At 28.3% G+C, this 16,446-nt stretch overlaps 1 protein-coding gene across 16 annotated transcripts in view; it reads left to right on the top strand.

The window, feature by feature from the left end:
- The window catches only part of LOC129907765 (myocyte-specific enhancer factor 2), a 173,928-nt gene that overhangs the window by 114,017 nt on the left and 43,465 nt on the right, over window positions 1–16,446 (top strand). The window lies entirely within an intron of this gene.

Genomic DNA, 16,446 nt, shown 5'->3' with positions numbered 1-16,446 from the left:
CTTCCGCTTTATATAATCAATTGAAGAAGTCATCAATGGGAACGACACATGAAATGGATTCCAACAAAACGTCCTTTTTATACTATATTTCTCTCATTTCATTCATTGAAATAAATAAATAAACCGTTTTGTGTCGTGTCTACCAATACAACTTTATCACGAGTAGAAAAATGTGGGAGGCTTTTTACGAGCTACAACTCTAGAACCAAAAGACATAGAAAAAGTTGTTGCCTTGTACATTTTATCCGACATGAAGCCTACAAGGACCACCTGTCTAAAAAGAAAAATTTCCAACTTTTATACCCACACGTCATGATGTTGGATTGTGGAACAAGGAGTTGGAGGACAAAAGGAAATCACTTCACTTAGTGAAAATTTCTTTTTTGGTTCCATCTTTTTTCTGAAACCTGTCCATTTGGGTTCACATTGAGTGATCCCGGTCGAACGAGGGTGGCTTCCGTTGGGGTTGACAAGGGCAACGCTAAAGCCCAAACTGAGAGCTGCTACAACATACACTCAGCATCATTTTGTTTCAATTTTTGTTTTTGTTGCCTCCATTTTTACCCTCTGATGGCGGTGCTTCGGATAAGTTCTTTCCTTTTTTTTTTTTTTGCTTGATTTTGCCTAAGCTTCTCCATTTACTTGGAGATATAAAATTGTTTGCAATGTGATTTCCCAACCCAAAAGTAAGTACGAAAAACCGGGAAAGATGGATCAAATCCCCTCTGAATCCTGTTCGTCGCCGTCGAAGAAGAAGAATGTAAAAATAAACTTTTTCTTCTTCCTTTCTGATGAATGACAGTTTGTTGTTGTTTTTGTTGTTGTCACAGTCTGAGTGGGCGGACAAATTCGATATGAAGGAGCCACGTTTTCCAACAGGATTCTTTATTTTGCAAAAAATAAAAAAGGGAAAATACAAAAATCATCTTTTTATCTTGGGTTGCTATAGAAAAAGAGTATAGTAAGCGGGAATGTTTTCGTTTTTTGCGGAGGCGGGTGAAAGTTCACAAAGAGAAAACTCACGTGTAAGCAACACAGGGATAGGATGCGGCATGAAATACTTGTATAAAGATATACTATACGAAAATGTTATGGAAAAAGGATTCCACAAAAAGCAACAGCTAGCTCTAAATTTTGTCAGCTGTTTTGTTGTCGTTCGTTGTCGTTGTCACTTGCGATGACAAAAAAATAAAAAAAAATATTTTAGGATGTATACGACGGGTCATGCCCCAAAGCTTTTAAATTAGATTCATTCTGGGATTAAAAAGAAGGTGTGTTTTCAAAGTGTGAGTTTCTTTCTATACCCTAACGCCTTACGCACACTTTTATTCATTTCGTGAATTCTGAAAAATAAAAAACGTAAAGGAACTTTAAAGGTTTTTTTTTTGTTCTTTCAAGTTTTTCGTGCTATTTTGATGGCGTTTTTTTTTTGCAATTTTTTGTTAGGATAAGCAATTTAGAAGAGAGTTTATTTTTAAGTGAACCTGACCTTCAGGGTTGAAAGAAAAAAATATTGGCCTCACATCTGCCAAACAAAAACAAATGAATGCACTTTTTAAAGAAGTGACCTTTTGGATACTGTAAAGCATGAAAAACTGATAGCTTCAAAAATTCTATGATTTTTAAAGAGTTTAATTCCATTTCATCTTTGTGTTGCACAAATGATAGATTACCAAAACAATTTGTTTTCCCTTCTTGCGTATAGATGTACTATAAAGGCAATTATTGGCTTTTTGATTTGCATTAAAAATATCATATCAGAACGATACCAAAATTTATTTATCAAGGAATGGCTTATTTTCATTGAAAATGATTTTCAATCCTCTAAATTAACATCGAGCTTTCTAATTTGAGATTACCACTACCTAAGTGTTTTACTAAAAAAAAAGTCAAGGAATTGAAACGCAACTCTTAGAATAAATTTGATTTAAAAACTTTTTTTATAACAAGAAAATTTTCAGTTCTAAAAAATACCTTTTATCATTTGTATCTTTTTCCTAAGACATTTTTTAATTAACATCCCTGCACACTGTTTGACTTACACTTGCTTCGATTCTATTATTGAACTAGCAAGTCTTTTTAAATATACGTACAAATTCATTCTTCAATTACTTATAGCTATGTAATTTAAGTTAAAGTTTTCATAGAAAATGTTCTTTCTTGTTGATTCTCATAAATTCGTGTGACCTTCGTTAACAAATAATTTTAATAGTCCTAATCTGCTACCTATCTAATTTAGGTGAAAGTCTAAAAAACAGAAGCTCTTATATGGTGGTCAAAATCAATTCAATCGAATATTAAAAATCAATGCAAATCTGCACAATACACCATATTAATTTTTGTAATTTGGTGTTTTTCAGAAGCAAATTTTTAAAAAATGTATCGATGGCGTTTTTTAAAATAACAAATTATGCTATAATAAGTTTTACTTTGTTGGTGCAAAAAAAAAAAAAAAAAATCGAGAACACTCAAAAACGGTTTGTCTTAAGATTCCTGTCAAATTCGAGAGTGCATTTTTGTGAGCAGTCGGCAGCCCTTTTCGTACTCAAAAGTTGATTATTGTTTAATATTTATGAATATCCACTAAACTATTACGACCTACGATTCTAGTTTGCCTTTGTAGGTAAAGGTACATTATCCTATCCGATACCAATTTGAATTCAGAAAGAAGTTAGTTGAGTTGAGTTGGTCTTTTAATAAAATTCTTCCCAAACAATTCGAGCTCAATTGATTAGGTAATTTAAAAATATGTAACTTTCGTCAAACAGCCTTCGCCATCCTTCTGTATCATTTGCATGGATTATTTTATGCATTTTGTGGTATCCTGTGTGCGCCTGCGCCTGTGTCCACATATGTTAAACATCGGGTCCATATTGTGCCAAAAAAACATTATCTTCTTTTCCAAGGGATCAGGGAGATTTTTCTCCATACTTAACAATAACATTATACCAGTAAGCCCATAAACTATAGTGTGCAATCCAACAACTGCAACTACCGTGTAACTTGCAAAGGAAGAAATGCTTCGTTGGAACAGACGAAAAGAAAAAAAAAAACACGCACATGTGTGGAAGTATTGTACGTGGGGTACCATGGAAATCGATGATGTTTGCCTGCACGGATGCATCTGACAACCGAGATACCTCTACACGACCTCCTATATAATCGAGATGAGTATGTGCATTGTCGGTGCACTCGAAGAATCAGTTTTGCCTTTTTTTTTTTTCAAAAGTCAGTATGGATTTTTGAGATGTATAGTGTGGCTCGTTTCTGACTCTGAGAATTCAGTTGGGATTGGTTTAGTTGGATTGGATTGAATAAAAGTACCTCGTACTATGGTGTATGTAATGCGATATGAAAATTCCATGTGTTTATCGTTACCAACGGAGTCTTAAATGATTGTGTGTTTTTATGAATTCGGCAGGGAGTCAGAATCAGAGGAAAAACACTACAATTTTTTTTTTAACCATGTGTGGTGTTTATCACTTTTTTTTTTTGTTTCAATTATTTAAGAAGGGTTCGGAGTTTTTTTTTAAAGTTTTTTTTTGTATTTGCGTTGTAAAAGGAGTGACCCCTGGACTTGTTTTGGTTTATGTATGAAAATGAATGCGTACTACAGTCGAGCCCGCTTAAGTGTTTTTTGTTTTATTTTACTCTTGTATATACACGAAGATTTTTTATCTGCCTATTTGTTGGGGATACTATTATGTGATTCATAAGCCATAAACTGCTTAATTAATCTAGAAAATTTGATAATTCGAATTTCAATTATAGTTTGGTTTCTATGATGAATCTGAAAGAATTAGTTAGTAAAGTTGCAAGAATTTACTTTCTTTTGATACCAGTTACTCGTAGTTCAAAATCTGTAGGAAATCGTGAGAGGCAAATCAATCAACGGTAACACTAAGAAAGAATTTTTAAAAATTCAATCATTAATTAGGGTATATAGGGATAATATGGCAAGGTGCAAAAAAGTGTTATCTAATTTGATTTACGTTTGTGTACAAACAATTTTATTAGATATATCTAAAAAAATTTTACCCAGTAATAAGAAGAAAAGCTATTTTTTTCCTAATATTTTTGACCGTTTCCAACCTTATTTTTTAGTAGAGTAACTAAAGCAAATTATTAGGGAACCCGGCCGAACAGCTCTGATTTTGACGATTTTTTTTTTCAAACGTAGGTAATTAAAAATACTTTAAAGTCTATAGAAAAAAAATTGCCGGTGTTGCCGTATTGTTTTTTTAAAATTAAAATTAAAATTTTTTTTAACAAAACCATTTTTTTTGCTTAAATTTCATAAAACAAATGATAGCAAAAGATTCTCTAGGTAATTTAAGGAAAATATATAAAAGGCAGTAAGGGACAATCTTCCATCGTTTAAGCGATAAATGCAATTTTCTAACATTCTGACCTCAAACACAAAAATATATTTTGAAAACAACGGCAACACCTACAATATTTTAAAATACATTTTTAAAAAGCCAGAAGCTCATTCTTATCTCTTAAATTTAAATCCACTAAATTTGATCAAGACTTTTTGAAAAAATGGTCCTCAAACTCAGAATTAAAAAAAAAAAATTATATTAGAAAAATTTAAAATGACTTTTTTCCAAACTATTTCTAATAAAATATGAATTTATTTAAAAAAAATTTTTGGCCATAAATATTATCAGTTGAATTTCGAAGCAAAAAAGGTAAAATATATCACACTTTTGAAAAAAAAAATGAAAAATTACTTCAATTTCAATGGTTTTTTTTTATTAAAACTGAATTTTTGCATTGAAATAATTAATTTTCTCAAAGACTGTGGTAAATAGGAACTTTAAATTTTTGCTATTTAACTTTCAACAGTAAGGGTTATTAAATGAATAAAAAATAATTTTATGTTTAGATGTTGAACTTTAAAAAAAAATAAGTTACATTTTTTTTCAAAACTTTTATTAAAAAAAGTTCTTCGAAAATGAAATACTTTTTAATTTTTTTCATAAACCGTAACACATATTGACATTTCCTTTTATAATTTGAAATAATAATAAATGCGGCGAAAAAATTTGAAAATAAATGCATTTTATATTACGACCAAGTTTAAAAAACGACATGTTAAAATTTTTTCAATAATTTTTTTTTTTCAAAAATCTGAGTTCAATTACCATTCTCTCAAAAGCCGTTCATTCAACTAACTTAATTTTAATTTTACATATATGACTTAGCTTCTAGCTTTTAAAAAATGTATATTTGAATATTGTAGGTGTTGCCGTTGTGTTCAAATATTTTTTTTTGTGTTTGAAGTCAAATAATAAGAAAATTGCATCTATCGCTTGAACTATGGAAGATTGTCCCTCACTCCCATATTTTTTTTTTCCTTGAATTTCCTAGACAATCTTTTGGCATCAATTAATTTATGAAATTTAAGAAAAATTTTTGAAAAAAATTTGTTTTTGTTCACAAAAATCTTCAATTAAATTTAAAAAATCAAAACGGCAACACCGGCAATTTGTAATCTATAGACTTTAAAGTATTTTTAATTACCGACGTTTGAAAAAAAAGATCATCAAAATCTAAGCTGTTCCCGGCCGGGTTCCCTAATATTGCCAATTTTTTAGCTTTAGTTACTCCACTATTTATACTTTTTTATTTTAATAGATAAATGTATAAAATTAATACAGAAAATAGAAAGACTATTATTGTGAAAAATTTAAAATATTTAATTAAATAAAATTACAAAGAAGAAGTTTTTTTTTTTTGATGAAAACTGAATGCAGTTCTTTTTATAGATAATATATATTGGATTATTGGCTACTGACATAACTGTGGTGAACTTTACAGACAACCAATTTCGAAGATAAAAATGTAATTGTATTGATATTCAATGTAAATGTAAGTTCTATTGTCCAAAAACGAGAACTTTTGCACGAGTTTCCAAGTTTCTAATAAATTTGCTAGTACCTACATCAATTGTTTAGGTGTTAGATAGGTATATCTGGCAGTTATTAAAAATCATCTAAAATTTTAAATGATAAAAGTTACTAAGTCTTCTCCAGAAGTTGTAAAATGAATAACCTTATAGTCCTATAAGTTTTTGTTAGAAATCGTTAGAATTCTGATTCCATTTAAATTTTCATTTAAAGAACTTCATTGGAAAAAATAAACAACTTTGACAAACCACAAAAAAAAAACATGGTAAGGTACCTACTTTTTCTAAACATTCTTTAGTATAAATGTGACACGTTTATGTTATTTAAAGAGAGAAAAGGGAATTTTTCCACGAAAAAGGGTCTGTTAATGTTCTTAAATGTGAAAATCTTGTAATCAGAAGAAGGTAAAATCAACTTATCACGAAAATCATCTCAGAGCTGAAAGTTCGCAGAGAATTCTTGAAGAAGCCAAAAACTAACCTCATTCAAATATTTACACATTATACCTTTCCATAATGAGAAGTGTCAATCAAATTAATTGCATATATATATCTAATTTTTTTTTTGCTTTTTTTCTTTCTTTATTGGTATGGTACTAAGTTACTATCACAATAATAAATTACTCTCAATTTTTAATTTCATCCCAAAAGAAATCATAAGTTACAAAAGTGGGAAAAGTGAGACTAACTTATACCTAAATGTGATGTGATGACTCTCGATTATAACATTTCTCTCCAAAAAAATTTAACCAACAAAAGAAAAAAAAAATCGTCATCATTTGTGCATAAACATCAGCCGACCGAGAGCGACCGACCTGTCTTACCCCCATATCAACTTTCATTTCGATACAGAAAAAAAAAAGCCTCCCCTAAACCCCCCCCCCCCCCCAATTGCACATACAATCACAACGAATTTTCGAATTTCGAAAAAAAAAGATTCTGTGTGTGTCGGTAAGAATCAGAATTCGGTATAGAAATTTAGGGGCGCATGCTCCCTCTCTGTAACAACAATTGAATCATATGACACAGTCTGCTATAGCAGAACTTCTATAGTAACAAAGCTTTATCAGAAAAAGCTTTCTTACTCACTGCTCCAGTTTAGGTAGTCAGAACTCAGAATCACTGCCGTCACACTATCACAAGACATGACTCAACTGTGTGTGCTGCCACCCTCTATCGGGGGTTAACAAAAAGGGAAGGCTATACAACAGCTAACGACGACGACTAATACATTCACTGATAAAACGATAACTTCTGCGGGACGCAAACGAAACGGGTACGGGTATCAGTTCGAGTCAGCAGCGAGTCACATATGTTCTCAGAGGTTCTGCAAGCACCTCGCGAAATAACATCTTGTTGCTGTTTTGTATGTGTATCTGCTGACTTCTGGTGCTGCTGCTCCAACTTCCCTTTCGATTTCATTTTTCGTCCGATGATTTTGTGTGTCGGCTAAACTCTCACTCTCTCTCTTATTCGCACCATGATTATCATCTGTCACAATGTTTCCGAAAAGTATACCAAAATGTCAGAGCAGAGAATATTTCTATAAAACTTCTAGGGCGCATACTCGCTATTAAATACCTACCAATACTCTTGAAACAAATGAAAGAAGCAACAAGGAAAAAAAAAGAAAAAACAATATGTTTTTGAAAAACCATCATCCACATATGTGCGGTCTTTTCTTCTGTGTTTTGAACACATTTTCTGATATTTTTTCGGCACCACAACACCAATATTGTTACACCGAAAACAAATATGTGTGTGTTTGAAAATTGTATCTATGTGAATGTCGTCGTTTTGCCGCACACGCTAGGGAGTCCAAATCGAAGTTTAAATTACATTTAGAACCATACCGAAAGTTTCCGTTCTTGAATGCATATACGCACTCTGTTTGTCGTCTCGTCTCGTTTCGTATCGGCCGTTTTCGTGACGGAAAATTTCAAAAATATAAGAAAAAATAAATACACAAAAGAGAGGAATTTCTTTTATTTTTTTTTTTTGTTGTTTTTAAAAAAAAGTTAAACGACAAAACTGAAAAAGGATTTTTTCGTCAATTGACAAGAAAAACCGTCGATATAGTTTATGATCGTCATCGACAATTTCAAACGAAAACTTTCGGTAAAAAAGACGTCGGAAACTGTTATAATCCTAGAAAATAGAAGAAAAAAAGTAATGATAACAATTTTCAAAAGATATCAAACAAAAACAACGGTATAATATCAATTTTTTTTCGCATTTATACATCTAACATAACAAAAAAAACACACACATCACACTCATATTCTGACCGATGACCGCAACAGTGTTATCAGTCAAGACTCATAATTGTAATCGATAACAATTTTTGTTTTATTGTTGGAGATTTTTTTTTTTTGTTAATAAAAAAGAAAAATGAAATCGAAAGTGATTTGAAAACGTGAATGTTTTTTTTTGCGCGCCAAAGGACTTCAAATTTATATATAAAATTTATAGGAAAAAAGTGGAAAAGATTGATTTAATCAACAAAAAAAAAAAAATATTCAAATGAACCTTCTGACAAAACAGAAACAATAATTCTACCAACTTTATCTCTCTTCTCCCTTTGCTGGCAAAATAAAAATTAAATACACAAGTTAAAACAGAAAAAAGAGTGTTATCGCGATAGCAACAATTAAAATTGTTTTTGTTAATTTATTTATTTTTTTCTTAATTATTTTTTGATAAAACAATTGTAGACGGAGAACACAAAAAAAAAATTTGCATTGTTGAAAAAAATATTCGGAAGTTATGAAATATAATAAATAAACTACATAACTTGTTGAATGTGAAGAAGAAATTTACATTTTTTATAAAAAAAAAAAAACAACAAAATTGTGTATACAATGACAATGATGTCAAGACAAATTTATTGTTAATTCAAAGTGACTGTAACATAAACTGTTAAATAAATTATCCATCCAATCTTTTGATACTTGAAGAGTTTACAATATTTTAAATTGGATACAAAAAATATTTATAGACAATTTTTATGAAGAGTTTACTGATACCAAAATTACTGACGGATAACTGATTTAATTCAAATTTAGAAAAAAAAGGTAAGATTGTTTCAAATTCAAATGTTTACCGTCGATTATCTTTTATAAGTCTTTAGTGATCTATTAATGAAATCAATTTCAAATACCTAATCGTTTTTTTATTGTTAGACTTGCTATAAAATGCATAGTTTTTTTTTCTTCTTAATACGACAACTAGGTATAGCGAGTAGCAAAAATTATACTGCATGAACTGAACATAGAAAAGTTAAAGTTTTTATAATTTGAAGAAAGGCTATGACAAGTTAGTTAAAAATTGTCAATTTGTCTGTCGAAAAACAATTAATAGTTTTAATTGGCCTGTTTTATTAGCAGCCTTTTCTTGCGGAGAAAAATAAAAATAAAGTTTACCTACGGAATCTATAAGAAATAAAGTGGATTTCTGTCTAGTTTTATGCCATGAACGCTGTCTTAAAATAAGCACCTGCATATGCGGTTTAAAATGAATTCCCAAAAAAAAAAAAAAAAAATCTGAATCCTTTTAAATTATGGTGAACATCTTTTTATTTTTTTATTAACTCTTTTAATTTCAATAAAAATGCACATACAATTTATGAGAAATCATTTAATTATTATCTACTTAAATTTTCTTTAAGAAGAAAGTTCATATCAAAATGAATAGTAGACTTTAAACGGATACTACACCGAAAAAAAAACAATATCAATTTAACATTTTTTAAATATCAAATTAACATTTTTTAAATATCAGCCAGAAATGCTCTATAAAATGTGTTTTATGATATTTAAAATGTTAAAACAACATTTTTATTATCAGGATGATATTTAAATGTCACATTTTGGAAATTTTTTTTTAATATTTTATTATCATTTCTTCATATCAATTTCTCATTCCAAATTATTGAAAAATATTAAATAAAAAATTCTTAATGTGTACTAATTTAAAGGCGCTTTGTGTTTTTTCGAAGTAAAATGTATGATTTACTGAGAAAATTTGATCGGCACTTAGATTTTACTTCACATAGTTTGGGAGAAAATAACAAAACAATTATATCACCTATAATAGAAAAAATAATGTCACCACAATTTTGTAAAGAATATTCCCTTTCAGTAATGTTTTGAAAAAAGAAAGAAAATTCTTAAAATAATAAAAATAATAAAAAAGAAAAGGAAAAAAATAGGTTTTATTATAATAAACTAAAACGTAAAATCTAGTCAACACTGATATTTTAATTGTCAAAGTGAAATGTTCACTATCCACTTAAACTTAAAAAAATGTCAAAATGATTGTTAATTGTCAAAGTGAAATTTTCATTATCCCACCTGAAATTAAAAAATGTCAAAATGATATGATAAAATATCAAAATTGATATTTTAATTGTTGGACGACTTTTGTCACTGAAAAATGTTAATTTGATAGCTGTTATTATCAATTTTTTTTTCGGTGTATTTATTTTTAAAAAGAAATCTTATTATTTTAAGAAAATAAATTTAAAAAATAATCATCTTGATTCTAAGTAGCTTATTTTTTCAGTGCACGATTGCTTTTTGACTCATACAAGTGGAAAAAAATAAACACATCTAAAATTAGCACAATACGATTATTTTTCTTTAGTGATTCCTTCAAGCAAATTACTTAGATAGTAATATTAAACTCCATTGCAAACCTAATTCCTAATAGCATGAATATAAAATATTGTAAGATATGCCGCAGGTTAAAAAGTTTCTTCCGATCTATCCAAAGTAACCGCTTAGTTGCACCGAAAGATGTTTACCTTATAATCCAAAAAGTGAAATTTCCATTAATTTTGTGACCGGAAAAAAATATCTAAGGCCCAATTTATTCACACTTCATTAAATTTAAACCCGCCATTAAAAAAGGGAAATTTTAAAATTTGTATGCGATTTGACAGTTTTCTAATTTTTAATGGAGCCTTTAAACATAATGGAGAGTGAACAAATTGGACCTAAATGTCCTACGAATATAAAAAAATTTGGAACATTATCTGAATTTACTTTATCTTGATTTATTTTTAATTAAAAACTTTTGATAACCGTTGACAGTTTAGCCAAAGCTTTAGATTTACTCACAACTATAAATTTGCTGCAACGAAAATGTTGAATAAATTATTTGTTATTTTATGTATAGTGAAAAATTGTTGAAGAATTTATCCTAGAATAACTTATTTACCTTAGAAATATGGTCAAACTAAGGATATTACTTCTTATAGTTGCTTTGAAATTAAGACAAAACCTTTTAATCCAGTCAAATAAGGGTTCAACCTCGGAATGAATGTTAGTAGAAATTTTTTTTGCTCAATATCTTCCTTTTGCCATTCTATAATATATCTCAAAAGTCTAGAAAAATCTCATGTCCGCTTGTCGCGATTTCAAGGTCAAATCGCGAAATGGAGATTTTCAAAATTAGCAAAAATAGGCTATGGTATTATATACACATATGATACATGATTTCAATGTATTTTTTAATGCTGATTCCAAAAAATCTAAAATCAAGACAATCTGACGTCTCTGGAAAAAGTTATACCTGTTTTTCATCTGTCAACTCATATTGTTATAATAGTTGCAAACTTACTGCCGAAAAACCCTTAAAAGTTATGGTAGATGAACCAAATTTTGCATGAAGATTTTAGAATCCATCATTATTAAATATATCAAAACAATCCATTACAAAAAATATATATACCTACGAAATAATGGTATTATTTGATGGAGGGGCAAATTTTAGGATATGCACTTAAGAAGATTCTTGTTCATCTTAGGAATAAGTGCCAAAAGGCTAATTTTTTCATTTTAATCTTTGTTTGCATATTCTTTAACTACCCTCAAAAATCTAAAAAAATCTCATTTCCGCAAGTCCTAATTTTCCAGGTTAAACTAAAGTTAGGTGAAGATTTAAAAAAATAATAAGAAAACTTTAGATTCTTATATGTATACCAACATAACCCATATGATTTCAAGGTATTTTTTAACGCCGATTCAAACAAAATCCATAAACAAATCAATCTGACAATCCCTGAAAAGCAATGCACCTCATTCATGTTGATCTAACACAAATATCTGAAGTGTAGTTTTTCAATTTTTTTAAAATCTGCATCTTATCTTCAAGCCAGGAAAATTAGGACTTGCGGACATGAGATTTTTTTAGATTTTTGACATAAGTTATAGAATATCCAAACAAACATAGAAACAAAAAATATAGCCTATTAGCACTTATTCCTAAGATGAACAAGAATCTTCTTTAGTGCATATCCAAAAATTTGCCCCTCCATCAAAAAATACCATTATTTCGTAGGTATATTTACTTTTTGTAATGGATTGTTTTGATTTTTAATAATGATGGATTCTTAAATCTTCATGCAAAATTTGGTTCATCTACCATAACTTTTAAGGGTTTTTCGGCAGTAAGTTTGCAACTATTATAATAATATGAGTTGACAGATGAAAAACAGGTATAACTTTTTCCAGAGACGTCGGATTGTCTTGATTTTAGATTTTTTGGAATCAGCATTAAAAAATACATTGAAATCATGTATCATATGTGTATATAATACCATAGCCTATTTTTGCTAATTTTGAAAATCTCCATTTCGCGATTTGACCTTGAAATCGCGACAAGCGGACATGAGATTTTTCTAGACTTTTGAGATATGTTATAGAATGGCAAAAGGAAGATATTGAGCAAAAAAAATTTCTACTAACATTCATTCCGAGATTTACCCCTTTTTTCTCCTTATTTTACTGTATTATTTGATATAGTAAGAATTACGAATGGTATATTTGCTATCCCGCTTAATGTATTTATTTATTTTCTTATAAATGTTTATTTTTTCCGCTTCTTAGTTCCTCTAATAAATCTGCTTAAGTTCTAATGTTACACACTTTTAGTATGTTATTCATAATGAGAAACAATATACCAATACTAGAGTACCCAAAATTGATCCCTGAAGAGCCCCAGCAAGCAATTTAATTCAGATGATATGAAATATGAACAATCTTAAATAATTGGGTTAGTTGTTTCAACTTTCAAGTAGCTTCAAAAAAGACTTACCCATTTTTGTTATACTTTATATGATACATAAATTGATGTTATTACACTAGTTCCTTTATGTATTGTGGAAACAGAACAAAAAGTATTTTCTGAAATTAAGAAAAATTGTCTTTGGGTAGGTATATAAAATAGTTATGAAAGATAAAACAAAAATGATTTAAAATAAAATTTATGATATTGATAACAATTATTGCAAAAAAAATGTTTGATCTGAACGATGAGAAAACACAATCCCATAATCGAATCCCTTTAAAACGTTTCGAAGCATTAATCCAATTATTCAGTGCCAAGCAGGTTGAGAGAATATTGGTAAACATTTTAACATAAAATATCATTATGAAAACAAATTTCTTCCTATTAAGTAATGTTGTTCTAGTATTGTTTGACCGTTGTAGAGTTGTATCTTTTACCTTTTTTCTGTTTCTATTTGTCATTGTTTCATTCTCATAATAGTGATTTCAATATTTTTGGATAAGAATTTTTAGTTCTAAAAAGAACTTTTGTTTCTTTGTGGTAACAAATTTCCTAAACGAACTCGATACTTTTGCACTTACATTCGTTGAATACTTATCTAATATTGGCCGAAAATGGAGCAAAATGTAACAAAACCACTCAATAGAAGATAACTTGACACTTTTTGAGTCACTTTCAAGATCTATGGTCGCTTCAGTAACTTAAGTACTTAAACTTAAAATGTTTTCATACAAATGTTCGTTCTTGTTGATTCTCATGAAATAGAGTACCCAAATTATTATTAATCATTTATTTCTTATATCAGGTATCGCATGGTACATTATTATCTTTTATACAGGTAATATAAGGAATATGTTTTTTATTTTTTAATAATTATTTATTTCTTCTTCTTCAAACATTTTTAGTTGTTAATACTTCTATATGAGCATATTATTGTAGGAAGTAGCTGCAAAAGAAACTTATTGTAAAAACTAAATGTTTTGGATGTGTTTGAGGGCCTAGAAAGCATCTGTTAAAGACCTCAAATTAAAAGATGTTGAGAATCAAAAAATACATTTTTATTTTGCTGTCAAAAGAAATAATCAGAACAATTTTTACTAAAAAATCTTAGGCAAAATCAAGTTACAGTGACTAAAATTATTTATAAAGATATCCAATCGATTCTCAACCATTAGTTTGAGTTCACTAAACTGAAATTGGAGGTTAGAAAAATGATCTGTTTTCTGCAAGTCAGCTGATAAGCTGATGAAGGAAAAGGAGTTGAGTTTAATATTTTTGCAATTAATTAACTAAGAAAGCCAACTTTTCTTTGACCTTGCTTGTAATATTGGAGTCAGCAGTTACAACTAATGTTTTGAATGTATTTTTAGGGAAGAGATTTTATTAAATGAAAAATAATCGAGTGCAGTAATTTTGGTTGATTTAGACTTTTGTACTTTTTTTTTACTAAAAAACTTATTATTTAATACAAAAACATGTCCTTATAACACTTTATTAAAATAAAAACTACCAAACGGTTCTCGTGCTAATTTCTCAATTTTATTATCATGAACTATTGTCATAAATTTTTATTCTGTTTTCTCTTTGCAAATATTTTATGGTTGCCAGAAAAAAACATGTTATAAAAGTTTGCAAAATTGTTTTTTTTTTTTGTTTTCCATTCCATTTTTGATAAGAAACAAGCACTATTTGGTTTGCAAAAAAACAACAAAAAAAAATCACAAACATACAAAGGTATTACTTGAGATAACAATTCTTATTCTATAACCTTGACTTCACTATCATCATTTTTATATTATGAGCAAAAACATATGAATTTTATATGTATACATAAAAAAAAGGCATGTGAATTATTATATTAATGATGTGTTCACTAATCGCAAAACATGTTTACAATAATTTTCTATAAAATTATCGAATTGAAGATTAAAAATGTCTTTAAATGAATTAACTTTCACTCTCAATTCGTTTTTTTTTTTTTTTTTTTTTTTGATAACGTCTTTACGTTTTGCAATTGTCTGATAATAAGTCCAGAACTTGCCTTTTCTTTTTCGTAAAAAAATAAATAAATAAAAAGGGAAACCAACTTTTGCATAACCAGATAATATTTTTTTTTTTTATTTTTTCTCTCACCGATAAGGATAAAAACAATATTATCATTTTTTTTTATAACTCTCAAAATGATAAGAATTGATAGACATAATAATAATAATTTTATAACTTCTTAAAAAAAAAATAAAAAACAATAAAAATCTAATCAAGTTGTAATCTTGACTATTATTTTGCTAGAGAAAAAAAAAATACCTCTATCGATAAGAACTTTGAAGAGCTTTTTTCAAATTAGGTGTGTTCAAGTGGGCGTGACGTCAAAATTGTAAACAAAAAAACAACAAGAAAGAAACAGTGTTGTTTTTTTTTTTGTTTGTTTGTCTTAGCTTCTATTTAACTTTAATGCATTCAAACAAAAAATTAAACAAACAAAATACAAAATTCTCAGCCATGCTAAGCATATTTTGGTTCTTTTTTTTTTTGCTTCTCTGAAAATATTTGTCAGAAAAATTAGCAAACACGATCTTTGTCTATTAAATCAGGTGAAAATGTTTGCAGCACGTTTAGGTGTTATTGACACATGAGTCAAAACAGATATTGCTCGTTTTTACGTGAAACTTAAACAAAAAATTGGAATAAAAAAACAAAATGTCTGCAAAATTCATTACACAATTCAATTTGAATAGATAAAATCCAATTTTATTATATATTTAATTGAATTAAATAAATAAAATTATTTTAACTTTAATTTAATTAATAAACAAAATATTTTTCACAGAATTTAATAAATAAATAAATAAAAAATATAAAACACACAAAACAAACTTTCAACTAATTAAAATTGATGCCTGTTGTATGCTTATTCTTGTTTATGAAAGTAAAATAAAATTTATCTTTTATTATATTTCAATATTTCATTCATTCATTTTATTCATTCACCCACACGTAATTAGCTGTGACATGAAATGCAATTTTATGACAAATCAAATTCAGAAAAACAAACAAAAAAAAAAAAACTTTGTGGTGCTCGTAATTAAAATGATTTAATAAATAAAAAATATTTTATATGCAATTAATTTATATACATAATTGCAATTATAATTTAATAAGTGTCAATATAATGAAAGGTTATATATGAAAGATTAAAATAAGTTTAGCTGTCAAAATTATTTTTAATTGACTTTAATTTATGTTTTAATGAATCTTGTTGAAAAGATCTTTTTTCTTTAACATTTGTGTGTACGGCTATAAGGAATTGGTTTTTCACCAATTATTTTATATAATGCAGTAGTAAGAGAGTCTTTCAAAAAATATACTTTAAGCAATAAGTCACGCTCAACAGTTGAAGAGTTCAAGCAACGTTAGGCAGAACAAACCTGATGTAATATGACAGTAGAAGTGTACCGCAGGGT

This window comes from Episyrphus balteatus, chromosome 1, assembly GCF_945859705.1.
Source record: "Episyrphus balteatus chromosome 1, idEpiBalt1.1, whole genome shotgun sequence".
Lineage (NCBI taxonomy): Eukaryota > Metazoa > Arthropoda > Insecta > Diptera > Syrphidae > Episyrphus > Episyrphus balteatus.
This window is presented reverse-complemented; position numbering and strand designations above follow the sequence as displayed.